The sequence below is a fragment of the Bolinopsis microptera genome, chromosome 5, assembly GCF_026151205.1.
Source record: "Bolinopsis microptera isolate Bmic1 chromosome 5, MBARI_Bmic_1.0, whole genome shotgun sequence".
NCBI classification, from domain to species: Eukaryota; Metazoa; Ctenophora; class Tentaculata; order Lobata; family Bolinopsidae; genus Bolinopsis; species Bolinopsis microptera.
The window spans coordinates 4,765,966-4,780,317 of NC_087076.1; positions in this window are offsets into that span (position 1 = coordinate 4,765,966).

Consider the following 14,352-nt stretch of genomic DNA (forward strand, 5'->3'; position numbering starts at 1 on the left):
CGTAGTTGATCATCAAGTTGATTTCTAAGTTTTCCGGCAGGATCTGCTCAGTCAACGTTTTTCGTCACCTTGAAAGCCGGCCCACTTTCACTCGCGACTGAGAAAGGAGGTGGACACAGATAGATTCAGACAAGCTGGTTCAGATGTACAGAGAGTGATTTTTCCGACAGACCTCCAGGAGATTTCGTCTCTGGGGCTCCAGCTTGTCTTTCAAATATCTTGTAACCTTGTCCCTTATCACGTTGTTCAGATATTCGGACCCGTCTGAAGTACTGCGTAGGATTGCCAACAGGCAACGTTACGCCACTGGTTTCTTCCCTTCTCGATATCACTGTCTGCACTGATTCTTGTACTTTTTATTTGTCGGAAGCCCACCTCTCTTAGACTTGAAGGTCAGGAATTTTGGCGGTTTGAGATTGCTTTGTAGGTAAGAGTCACTCTGATTACCTTACGAGACATATTTAAAAGGTACGAAATTCCGGTGACCTAAATTTGATTTGGGACCGAAAATATGGGATTTCTTACCGAAAACCATCTCATTTCATACCCCACATTCAATCATGGTATTTAGAGATTTTTTTCATTTCTTAACATTTTACAAAAAGTAAAACCCAATATTATATGAGAAAATCAATTAAATAAAATGTGAAAAATTACAAGTCAATTTCTTCTTGATCTTCTGGTTCAGGGACGTTTCTCTCTCCAGTGTAGTCCCCTAGTTGAAATACTAGTGTTCATTTGTTAGATGAATCATATACTGATAGTTAACTATATTGATAGTAAATCGACAAAGTCATAATCTAAGAAAATACGTGAAAATATGATGTTTTTTTGTTTTTGGAAAACCACCGTATTTAATTTCGACCTTTTAAATATTTCTCGTAATTAGGTAACCACAGTGCAACGCCTAATCGGACTCCAATAGATTCGGATAAAAAATACCAGTAATATTTTTTACGCTAAAATCGAATGTAGAACATTCTAGAAATCCAATATCAACCAACTTGCTGACATAGTACATTGTTTAAATAGTATTGAAAACCATAACCATACTATCTTTTAGATTTATGTCACTTATGATGGCTCCGGCTGAAAGTACTATGACTCATTTTATCTAGAAGATCGTAGTTTCATTGCTTCTGAAGTAGCTATCAGTTCGCTGGTCTTGAATGTTGATTGTTGGGTATAATACTCTTGTATTTTTTACAGCCATGATCTCTGAAAAATACTATGTAAGCGAACCTATACCCCAGTATTTGTTAGCCAACAGTACCACAGTATTAGCTATGCCCTGCCTACTAGTTTAGCTTTATCTCATTATCTGGTACCCTGCTATACAGTATACAATATACATGTTTACATATTAATTGCGTTTAAAACCCTCCAACATCTCCCCCCCCCCCACCACCCCCTTCTCCTGAGCGAGTGATTACTAAACATGTGGATGACCCCTTATTATACAAAGGATCATAGGTCGTCAGAAATAGCATACATTGATGATTGATGTACAGTGTACACGCTATATAATACACATTACAGTGTAAAGTTACACTGATCTACAGTTCATCTCTTAATGGATTATTCCAGAATTGCGCGCGCACACGTGTTATGATCAAACAGATCGTTTCATAATCATGGCATGTATACCGTCGTTATATACACGCTCTCGTTGTGTGTACGTTTTGATCTTTAATATTTGATTTGATGCAACACATCACTACAGCAGCTACAATTGTACATATTTTAGACTTTACTTTGCTCCCAATTATAGTCCCAAACTTTCTAGTAGTTCTGAAAAAGCAAGATTTTCTATGATACAGCGACTTTTTATATCGCTACAATATAATTTAGACTTTAGAGCCAAGTTACTTTTAGATAGCTGATCTTCAGGGCTCTTTCCCCTCAAATGATTGTAAAGCCCGCTCATGTTTGACAATATTTACACTGACAGAAATTGGTCATCTAATTTTATCTTGTTCTCTCACAAACCTGAGTATTAACCAGTGTAACTTTTCTAGGAGCTGCCATTTATGACTGGCATCACACACTATACACCTTGGGTTCTTGGACTATTCAAAGACAGGACAAAACCTATAATGCTCCAGCTCTACAAATCCATGGTATTAAGATCCAGCGAGTGGAGTACTGCTGCTCTGGAATCCAAAAAAGATCTATAATATCCAGTCAGTCGAGAGCATACAACGCCAGTTAATTGTAGACAGATTCTAGGGCTCAAAAACACCGACTATTGGAATAGACCGAAGGAACTGAAACTTATATCCCTGCTGGCTGCTAAGATGCTGAGAAGGCTAGACTCCATCATACATCTGTGGAAAGTTCTCCAGGGATATGTCCAAATTACCTATAGATGATCGATGTACAGTTCAGAGAGAATGCCAGACTGAGAGTTAAAGTAATACTCTCTTCTCTCACCAAAAAAATCAGCTTCTGCACGCTCCATGCCTACGACTACTCATTTGCTGTGAAAGCTGGAAGACTTGGAATTTTCTCCCCTAAATTGACAATAGTGACAATATCAAAAGACTTTGGCAAGCTTCAAGACATTTCTCGGAAACGGGAAACCGCAGATTGCGTGATAACCGTGAACTTACCTATTTCTACTCTTCTATATAAGTTCAATAGGTTGGACCAAGAAGTTCTTGGGTAACATTGTTTTCTATCCTATATGTGACCTCTGCTGAGTTTCGCCAAGACTTGACGGGCCATCACATCTTCTGACCACCCCACCAGTATCGCTTGTTGCGCCAGCACAGCAGAGAGTTCGTGAGGAGGGCCTGTTTCCCTGATCGGCGGCTTCTTGTTGTCGCTATAATTGCAATTGTCCAAACAACCTGTTGTAAGTAGAGCTGTGTTTATTCAAATTGACTGATGTTCAATATAATATTATAACCTCAACAAATAGAATAGTATGTTGTTGGTTTAATTGATGCACAATTAATACGCTGAACTTATTAGATTTATTTTATTGGTCAATAATTTTATTGGTCAATAAACAATAAACTCACTATATCGCAGTTAATATCATTTCTTCTGTCAGTGAGTTGGTGCCAGTTAATAAAGCAAAAGTTCAACGGAGGTAGTACACACACTACACAGTACTATGGTAGACAGAGAGCACGGTACGTTTTATTTTAATAACTTCTCAGTAGTGAGAATATCACTTTTACTAACTTCTTGTCTCCCTTTAGTTTATCCCGCAATAAGTGACTTTTACCAATGTGGTAATTTAGCCCTCCCATGGTTGTTGCAGTGAACTGGAACTTGGGGCATTTCTGTTTAAGCCTTCGTTATAGATAAGATTATCGTAGTCACCGACATCCACCGACATATTGTGTAATGCTTAATAACAAAATTTCTGAATTAAATGTAACCTTGTATTGGGCTGAAATACTAATAATAATTATAATGATAGGATTATGGGCTATGGCCACATTATACATAGCCATTTCGACAAAACTTGAAACCCATGAACTGCACTCTTCGCTATTGCAGTTCACACAATATTTTCAAAAAGAAGATGTTCCTATCCGGAAAATGCTATGATTAATTATTTTTAGTGTTATGATTAATTATTTTTAGAACATGTAGTTCTGAATTTAACAACCAAAAAACATTGATTCCTTGGTATTTAGCAATCAATGGCTTATTAGACATGAAATATGCATATGAATTATGCTCACATGTATTTATTTTTGACATCAAGTTTCGTTAAGATCAGGAGGTGACCGGGACATGATTTTAGGCCTGACCGGGACCGGGACCGGGATACAAAATGTGACTTGACCGGGACCGGGACCGGGACCGGGACTGAGATTATCAATTTACCGGGACCAATAATTTCTGGGATTTCTATCTTACCGGGACCGGGACCGGGACTAAGGTTTTTTTTTTACATATTTGATAGATTTACAGATCTGGCTTGACAAAAATTTTCAGAAAAAATCATGTTCGTGGGAAGCAAAAATCCGATGAGTTTTTTAGGGGGGGGGGGGGGGGGGGGGGGGGGGGTAGGGGGTTGAGGGGGGTTGGGAAGGGTTGTCACATGACGAGAAATTTGTTGCAAAAATTAAACAATCTTTATTTGGGTCTGACAACCAGAGTGGTGGGTCTGGACTTGAGAAGAGTGGGCCTGGCGGCTGGAATGGTGGGTCTGCAATCTAGAAGTTGGTCTAGCAACAGAATTGTGGATCTGCATTCGGGAATAATGAGTCTTCACTCTAGAAGAGTGGGTCCGGCAACCAGAGTGGTGGGTCTGCACTTGAGAAGCGTGGGTCTGGCCGCTAAATGGTGAGTCTGCACCCTTTAAGAGTGGGTCTGACAACCAGAGTGGTGGGTCTGGACTTGAGAAGAGTGGGTCTGGCAGCTGGAATGGTGGGTCTGCAATCTAGAAGTGGGTCTGGCAACTAGAATGGTGGGTGTACGTACACCCTTGAAGAGTGGGTCTGACAACCAGAGTGGTGGGTCTGCACCCTTGAAGAGTGGGTCTGACAACCAGGGTGGTGGGTCTACACTTGAGAAGAGTTGGTCTGGCAGCTAGAATGGTGGGTCTGCAATCTAGACGTGGGTCTGGCAACATGAATGGTGGGTCTGCACCCTTCAGGCTTAAAGAGTGGGTCTGACAACCAGAGTGGTAGATCTGCACTTGAGAAGTGTGGGTCTGGCAGCTGGAATGGTGGGTCTGCAATCTAGAAGTTGGTCTGGCAACCAGAATGGTGGGTCTGCACCCTTCAGGCTTCAAGATTGGGTCTGACAACCAGAGTGGTGGGTCTGCACTTGAGAAGAGTGGGTCTGGCAGCTAGAATGGTGGGTCTGCAATCTATAAGTGAGTCTGGCAGCTAGAATAGTGGGTCTGAAATCTAGAAGTGGGTATTGCAACATGAATGTGGGTCTGCACCCCTGAAGAGTGGGTCTGGCAATCAGAATGGTACGTCTACACTCTAGAAGAGTGGGTCTGGCAACCAGAATGGTGGATTTTCGCCCTAGAAGGGTGAGTCTGGAAACCAGAAAGGTGGGTTACAATCTGGAATAGTGGGTCTGGCAACCAGAATTGCGGGTCTGCATTCTAGAATAGTGGATCTTCACTCTAGAAGAGTGGGCCTGGCAACCAGAATGGTAAGTCTACACTCTGTCAACCAGATTTGGGGGTCTATAAACTAGAATATAGGAGATATGACTACCAGAATTGTGGGTTTGGACAACCCGAATGGTGGGTCTTCACTCTAGAATAATAGGTCTGGTGGGTCTACACTTTAGAAGAGTGGGTCTGGCAACTAGATTGGTGTGTCTGCAATCTATAAGAGTGGGTCTGGCAACCAGAATAGTGGGTCTGCAATCAAGGGAATCAAGATGAGTGAGTCTGGCAATCAGAATGGTGGGTCTGCACCTTAGGGTAGTGGGTCTGGAAACAAGAATGGTGGGTCAGAATTCTTGAATAGTGGGTCTTCACTCTAGCTAAGAGTGGGTCTGGCAACAAGAATGGTGGGTAAGAATTCTAGAATAGTGGGTCTTCACTCTAGAAGAGTGGGTCTGGCAACCAGAATGGTAAGTCTACACTCTGTCAAGTGTCAACCAGAATTGGGGGTCTAAACTAGAATATAGGATATATGGCAACCAGAATTGTGCGTCTGGAGTCTAGAGTCTAGAATAGTGGGTCCGGCAACCCGAAAGGTGGGTCTTCACTCAAGAATAGTGGGTCTGGCAATCGTAATGGTGCGTCTACACTCTAGAAGAGTGGGGCTGGCAACCAGAATGGTAGGTCTTCGCCTTAGAAGAGTGGGTCTGGCAACCAGAATGGTGGGTCTGCATTTTAGAATAGTGGGTCTTGACTCTATGCCTACTAGAAGAGTGGGTCTCCTCTCTAGAAGAGTGAATCTGGCAACCAGAATGGTAATTCTTCACTCTGTCAACCAGAATTGGGGGTCTATGAACTAGAATATAGGAGATATGACAACTAAAATTGTGGGTCTGGACTCTAGAATAGTGGGTCTGGCAACCAAAATGTTGAGTCTGCACTCTAATAGAGTGGGTCTGGCAACTAGAATGCAGACACGTAGCCAAGGGGAAGACCCCCGGAAAAAAATGGAACCCCAAAAAAATAAGCCCCCTAGTCCCCATGGTCGCCTGGTAAGTGGGCTGTGTTTATGACTGTTTGATTAAACGACACGACAGGCAATCGACTTTAGCATTTCGTAAATTATTCCCAAATCCCACTATACAATATTATGTACTTATTCCATTCAATGTGACAAGTACTGAGTTCCCCCTAGCCCCCAACTTTGTATTTAAATTGTGATGTCTGAAATTACAAATTTCTAATGCCAAATGTCGTCTGAAACACCCTATTTCTCAAAAATTTTCCGGGGGCTGCACCCCCAACTTTGTATTATCGCCGTCCTACAAATTTCTTTAATGCCTAATGTCGTCTAAAACAAATAATTTCTAAAAATTTTCTTGGGGGCTGCGCCCCCACCAGTCCCCCAACTTTATATTATTGTGATGTCTGATTATTACTGCGCCCCCCCAGCCCACCAACCTTGTATTATTGTAATGTCTGATTATTGCTGTCCCACAAATGTCGTCTGGAACACCCTATTTCTCAAAAAGTTTCCGAAGGCCAGGGCTGCGCCTGCCTAGCCCTCCAACTTTGTATTATTGTGATGTCTGATTATAATTACTGTCCTACAAATTTCTTTAATGCCAAATGTCGTCTAAAACACATAATTTCTCAAAAATTTTCTGATTGGCTGCGCCCCCCCTCCCTAGCCAACCAACTTTATATTATTGTGATGTCTGATTATTACTGCCCTACAAATTTCTTTAATGCCAAATGTCGTCTAAAACACATTATTTCTCAAAAATTTTCCGGGGGGTGCGCCCCCTAGCCTCCCAACTTTGTATTATTGTGATGTCTGATTATTACTGTCCTACAAATTTCTTTAATGCCAAATGTCGTCTAAAACACATTATTTCTCAAAAATTTTCTGGGGGGCTGCGCCCCCCCCCGGCCCCCCAACTTTATATTATTGTGATGTCTGATTATTACTGTCCCCAAATTTCTTTAATGCCAAATGCCGTTTTAATCACCCTATTTCTCAAAAATTTTCCTGGGGGTTCGCTCCCCTAGCCCACCAACTTTATACTATTCTGATGTATGATTATTGCTGTCCTACAAATTTCTTTAATGCCAAATGTCGTCTGAATCACCCTATTTCTCAAAATTTTCCGAGGGTTGCACCCCCAGCCCACCAACCTTGTATTATTGTAATGTCTGATTATTGCTGTCCTACAAATGTCGTCTGGAACACCCTATTTCTCAAAAATTTTCCGAAGGCCAGGGCTGCGCCCCCCCTAGCCCCCCAACTTTGTATTATTGTGATGTCTGATTATTACTGTCCTACAAATTTCTTTAATGCCAAATGTCGTCTAAAACACATAATTTCTCAAAAATTTTCTGGGGGGCTGCGCCCTCCCCCTCCCTAGCCAACCAAAGGAGCTTCGCCCCGGCTACGTGTCGTGTCGGGCTACGTGCCCAGAATCGAAAAAACTTAATCTTTAAATGAATAACGGAACCTTCATTATGAAGTTACGAGATGATAATATAATTGGGAGGCAAAGTGGGTATCGGGCTTGGGGCTCATAATGCGCAAAATTTGGCCGCTGTCGAGTGGGTCTGCCTAAAATTCACAGATCTAGCTATGGGTCTGAGACATTTGTAAAAAAAAAACCTTAACCGGGACCAACAATCCAATTTTACCGGGATTTGACCGGGATGACCGGGATGACCGGGACCAAAACTGGTATTCTCATATTGAAAGTTGCAACTTTCATTTACATTATAATTGAACAATTTGAATAAGTAATAACTAGAATATTAAATTAGAAAAAACTAGAAAAAACCCGTCAATATGGGGCATGGGCCTAATGTACTACACCAATAATGTTCATGTACTGATTACTCAAGTTCACCCTCATTCCTCATTCCTCAATCAATGATCCCTCAAATTATTCAACAGTTTCATTCTCCAATTCCAATTGACAATTGGGCGTAGCCCGAGTTGAAAACTTGATGTTACTTTGCACTTATGTAACGATGTTAGTTACCGAGTAGAAATGGCTTTGATCTACACTGTGTAGACACTACACAATGAATGAAAGTAAAAACTTAAAATCACAGTGAATGAAATTATGTAAAAGATCCCGGTCAAAATCCCGGCAAATTTGAGTGATTGACCGGGACCGGGACCGGGACCGGGACCAAGAATCCTGAATTAACCGGGACCGGGATCATAAATCAGTATTTGACCGGGACCGGGATCGGGACCGGGATGAAAAATGTGACTTGACCGCCATGACCGGGACCGGGACCGGGATAGCTCAAAATTGCCAATCCCGGTACCGGGATTCCCGGTCACCTCCTGGTTAAGATCCTAGAAGTGAGCCTTTGACGATGCTGCACTCGCTATCAGTTCAGTTTTATAACATTGAAGTCGAGCTTTGAATGCGTCTACTGAACTGGCTTCTTTAACCGATCTTGGTACTTTGTTCCAGTAATTGTTAACACGGTTACTGAGGACCTGATTTCCTCTTTTATCTTAATTAGAATCTTGGTACCGCTACGTGATATCCTGAAAAGATCTTGTCCACTTTACCCGTCGTTATTTTAAAGGTTTCAAAAAGATCACTCCTCATACGGCGCTCCAGTAGTGTTGTTAACTGAAGGATTCTCAATCTCTCATCGTATGGTAGAATACCAATCCCGTCGATTATTCGTGTAAGTTCTCTCTTGAACATCTTCTTAATAGTCTTAATACTTTAATAGATCTCCAGTTTCTGTGCTCTGCTGGTAGATTCCACACTTGCACAGCGTATTCGATGTGAGGTCGAACTAGAGTTCGGTAAACATTCAGCATAACAAATTTGTTACGGCAGATCAAGCTTCGTTTGATCCAGCCTATAACAGACTTTGCTTTTTTCACGGACTTGTCTATATATGGAAATGTTATACTTATTAAGAAAAGCCGGTCCCGCCTAGCCTCCTATCATAATGAGCCAATGTTGCGATTGTACAATCAATACTTTTAACACGTCACGTCATCGTATAATTGCTTATCATTTTATTAGCTCTTCGGAAGGAATATTGAAATGGCCCTACCGCTTACCTCAACTTTTGTTTGTTTGTTTGGGGACCAGCTTTTGGTACATTCATGGTTAATGTTTACTATAATATAATTTCAAAGTATTACATGTAGAGTAATTACATAGAATTAGATAAATATGAATTTCTTTTGCTTAGGATATACCAATATGATATCCAAAAATGAAACGATGTACCTTACGCTTCGCACACAACACAACTGGTAGTTGTTCCTCAAAAAAGAGCCCTATATACATAGCTAAACCTGGCCTGGGTGAGACCTGCATCACGATTGCTATTCAGTGATGTGTGCTCTACAAGTCATCACATACCTGAGTTACAATCACGGTTGTAATATAATGATTATTACTTTCCTTCATTTTTACAATAAGTTTCTGATGAGCTGCTTTCTCCTCCCTATTTCTGTCAAGTGTGATGAACCACGTATATGGTACGCTGCCCATTTAGATTTCTTCAGGTTTCTTGATCGAGCAGCAACCATTTTGACTGATCCCATGCAAGCCAATGTCACTTTTATCGGTCTCGGTTACCACTATCTGCATGTTTTTAATCCTGATCAAATTTTCTGTCACCAATTCAGGATCACACTACCGATGATTCCCAAATCTCGGTGATCACTTCTTCTGCCACTATATGTGGATCACTGCCCTAATTGTCTGGTACACCGTATACAATGAAATTCTTTCTGCGGACGTTTTTAACAGCTGTCTTTATACTGTCTTAATCGACGGAGCACCGGTAGTTGTTTCACAGCCCTTTCACAGTTCTCCTTGACGATGTCACACCAAGTTTTTTCATCTCAGTTTGTACAGTTTGCTGGACAGAGTCGAGCTCTTTCTGTTGCTGTTTGAACTGATCCTTCTGATAATTAGGCTGCGCTGATACCAGTCTGTCTCGTACTGGCCGCAGATTTACATAGTTCAATATTGCCTGTCATCAATTTAGAAAGATTTTCAACAGCAGTAGCCAAGGGGTCTTTCGTTATACCCATCAATCTCGAATGATTCAGCTTTGTTAACGGTTTTGAGTTTTCGAGAGTTACAAAGTTCCATACTTTATTGTTAGTACTTTGGTCCGAGACATCAATTTTGTATGAAAAGCATTAAGACATCGGCAGCGATAACTCTTTTTCAAGTTTGTTCAAATTTTCCACAGAGTTGAACTCCATAGTACAAAGACAAGCTGATTAGCTCGGCGTGTCGATGTAAATCTGAGAATAACTGATTGTAACTCAACTTCTTCATGTGCTTTTTATGCTGACTTAGAGGTGCATTATTCTCCAGCATATATCTCGAAATATATGCCTGCGTTCCGCTAGAAACCGCCATTTTGAAATATTTTCTTGTGTTTGAAGTCATATCTCAAGTTTGGCATATAGAAACTCGCCCAAAATCGCACAGATTATTCCTCTGATAGCCATACAACTGTCTGGAAATTTTAGAGAAAATCCATCATTCAGATCTCTAAATATATACCTGTGTTCCGCTAGAAACCGCCAATTTGGAGATATTTTCTTTTGTTTGAAGTCATATCTCCATTTTGGCACATAGAAATTCTCCCAAACTCTCACACATTATCTGTCATATAGCCATCTAACTATCTGGAAAGTTTGAAGAAAATCTGTCATTCAGATCTTGTGAAAATCAAAAATATATTCTAAGTTATTCACTAAAACACTCGATTTTCGAACTTTTTATTTGGAACAGATTTGTCGAAAGTCCTGATCTGTTCTGCAGACACTTTCGCGCTTGTGCAGTAGCGCGCGACAGCCATTTGGCGTAAACCCATCGTTAGATGGGCCAAAATTTGCAAATGTGCTTCAGAACTAGCATTGTCTGACCATAAAAGACCACTTAAATTGCACTTTTTGAATAAAAAGTATATCCTGTTAACATTTCTGAAACTCTATCTAATTTGCAACGTACCTACACCACACAAGTGTTGTGCGCAAACATAATTTGAGCCGAGTACAGATAGCACGACCACTGTTCACGAACAGGTGTTCGTGAAAAACTTATGATATGATGGACGATGGTTACCAGATCATATGACTGCCTAATAACTTGCTTAGGATGATGTGAACCCCTCGACAGCTTGACACAGAATCAAGTAGGGTTCACATTATCGCAAGCACTGTACTCCTCCTGGACTGGACCATTCTCTTATCTCTAGGGGGGCCGTGGGTCCATTAATTTCGTCTAAACGGGAGAGTACCATGTCAGCAGTGGTCGACCGGGATCGAAATTCAGTCCCGGCCGGGACCAGGCCGGGATGAATGTCATCCCGGCCGGGACCGGGATTTTTCCAATATTTCTCAATCTCAGTAAAATGAAACAATGTTATATGTTAAATAAAATCTTCCAGAACAAACTGAGGTATGTCAAGTTAAAATTGACAGTAAGTAGTAGTAACTACTCTATCTCTCTAATCTCTATCTCTCTATCTTTCTCTATCTCTCTCTTTATCTCTGAGATAGAGAGCGCGAGCGCTCTCATTGGTGGATCGACCTAGCGTGTCACAAATTTTTATTTGATATATTTCATCAGACGAAGAAGCTGATGAGGGCGAGGCCCCTGACTCTTGAGTATTTCTAAGTTTGTTCGACTTCAGCTTTCTTCTAACATTTTGTAATTTGTTACTCATGAAGTGAACAGTTGAACATATAATTTAATTTGAACATTAATAAATTTTGTTTGACTTGAATTGCCAACTACCATTGATCAAATTCATAGAATTTTGATCATGTAACATAACATTTCACATAAGACTTGAAAGTTGAATTTTCAAATAAACTTTTGGCGACGAGAAAGTGAAATGATCTAACTATTAAGAAGCACTGTAGAGCACTGTTGTAGTTAAACTTTACGAAAAATGTTCACAGGTTCGTGAACTTTGGGCTAAAAACAAAATCCCGACCGGGACAAAATCGCCAAATCCCGGCCGGGATCTGCATGTCAGTAATTGGAATAGTTGTTGGAATAACGAACGACTTCTATACCATATTTAAATCTTAATTATTTATTTCATTGAGCAATATAATATGTAGAACCACCCCCCTCTTTTGCTATTGAATCAGATATTTATTTATTAGAAGATTGGGGAGACCTAGAATGAACTTTTTATCTGTTTTAAGAAGTGATTTAAGTAGTAGAATTAGCACATAGATAACTTGCATGAATTAAACGAAATCAAAGATATAGTGCATGCAACAGATGTTGAGAAAATTTGTTTCAATGGTACAGTTTACCGCATTAAAGTATTTTTATGAATCATTATTGACGGTAAGATCCTTTTTTTAAAAAAATTATTATATGCTACGTACAAACAGTTTTATTCGTAACTAATTTTATCCCAGAGGGCCCATTTGAATCTTTTAATAGTTTGGGCCAGCAATTTACTATGCTACAATTAAAGGGAAATTTTTTCTAGCAAACTAATTGCAAGATACCAAAAATACAATTTCAATTTTGGGTTTTAAAAACATTTCATGATTTTATATGCCCCAATGGGGGGAAAAAGGGGGATTAGGTTTGGGCCCCCATTTCTAGGGGGGCCCCCCCATTAAAAAACGGCCTCTATTTTTGGGTCTTTTATGGCCATGTAGGGACTTAAAAGGTTTTTTCATAAACCGCTACTTAAAGGGGCCCTTTAAAATTTGGGACTAGCCCCACTCTAAAACCGGGTACTAGCCCTAATTTACCAAAAAGTGGGCCCATAGGCGGTCAAAGCCGGTATTTGTTGTCTCTAAAACAAACCCACTTTTCGGGGGTTTCCCCAAAACCCGGGTTCTAGAAAGGTTTCTAGCCGGGACTTGAAAAGTGGGCTTTTGACGGCTACAAACCCCCTGCTAATCGGCTTTGTAAACCCAAAGGGTTTCTTTTTCGGGGCCCCTTAGCTATTTTCCCCATTTTGTTTTCAGTCAAATAGTCACAGCAGGGCACAATTTAACTTTAAATTTTTTACAGCAGGAAAAAAACCAAATTTTGAAATATTCCGGGAGGGCACGGCTTCCCCCCCGAGGAACAAAAAATTGGGTTGGGTTAAATTTTTGAATTTTTTGGGGGAGTTTTTTTCTCAATTGACCCACGCCCTTTTTTACGCCCTTTTGTGATTTTTAAACCCCCCCTTTTCTTTCCCCTTTTGATTTGGGGAAAGGGTATCAATTGGGTATGAAAATGATCAGAAACACACTTGATGGGGTAAGCATTTGTTTTAAAGTTTTAAAAGACTTCAGGTTGTTGAGTAATTAGGTCCCAAAAACCCATTTTTAAAGCTCTCGCCCAGCCAAAAAATTTTTTGTATTATTACAAAATATCTCAGCTTCTGTGGAAGTTTAAAGGGTCATCTTGGGCATAAAAAAGGGCAGCTTTATTCAATTGGGGGGGTTAGGGGGCATAGTTTTTAAATTCCCCAATTCAGGTTGTTGATTTTTAGGTTTAAAAAACCCATTTTTAAAAGCTCTCGCGAGTCCCTAATTTATGTACTTATTACCTCGGGGCGGAAGACGTTTCTACCGGAAATTCTCAATCCTTTTTAATTTTTTTGCTGTAAGAAAAAATCCCAAAATTAAATTGTTGACCTGCCCGTACTTTTGGGGTGGGAACTAAAACGGAAAAAAGCAAGACACAACTTTGGAACAGGAAAAATTTAAATTTTGTATGAACAGTGGGGGTATCTAATACCCCCCCTGTCCGCGGAAACTTAACGAAAAACTGTTACCCGATCTTTTTATGCAAAATAACAGTATCCCGGGAAACCAAACAGGGTTCACATCATCGCCGGGGAATTTCAATCAGGGGTGTCAAGGTTTGAAAAAAATTTAAACAACCCTTTCGGGGCAGGGGAAACCCGGGGCATAGATGCGTTACACCCAAGGGCAGAACAGGGGGTCTTTAGAGGTTTTTTTGGAAAGGAATCTCGAGCATTTCTCTAAGGAGGCCCCTGGGGCCATTAATTTCCCCCATTAGACAGAAGAGTACCCTTTTTCAGGAATATATTCGTACAAACAATATTAAATTTGTAACTCAAAATATTTTTCCGATTTGTTGCCCGCCAAAAAGTAAAGCAGGCACAATTTAAAAATTTGATTTTTCTTTTCAGCAGGGAACTTAAAAAAGGATCGAGAATTTTTCCGGTAGAATCCTTCCCCCCCGAGGGGAATTTAAATACCTAAAAAT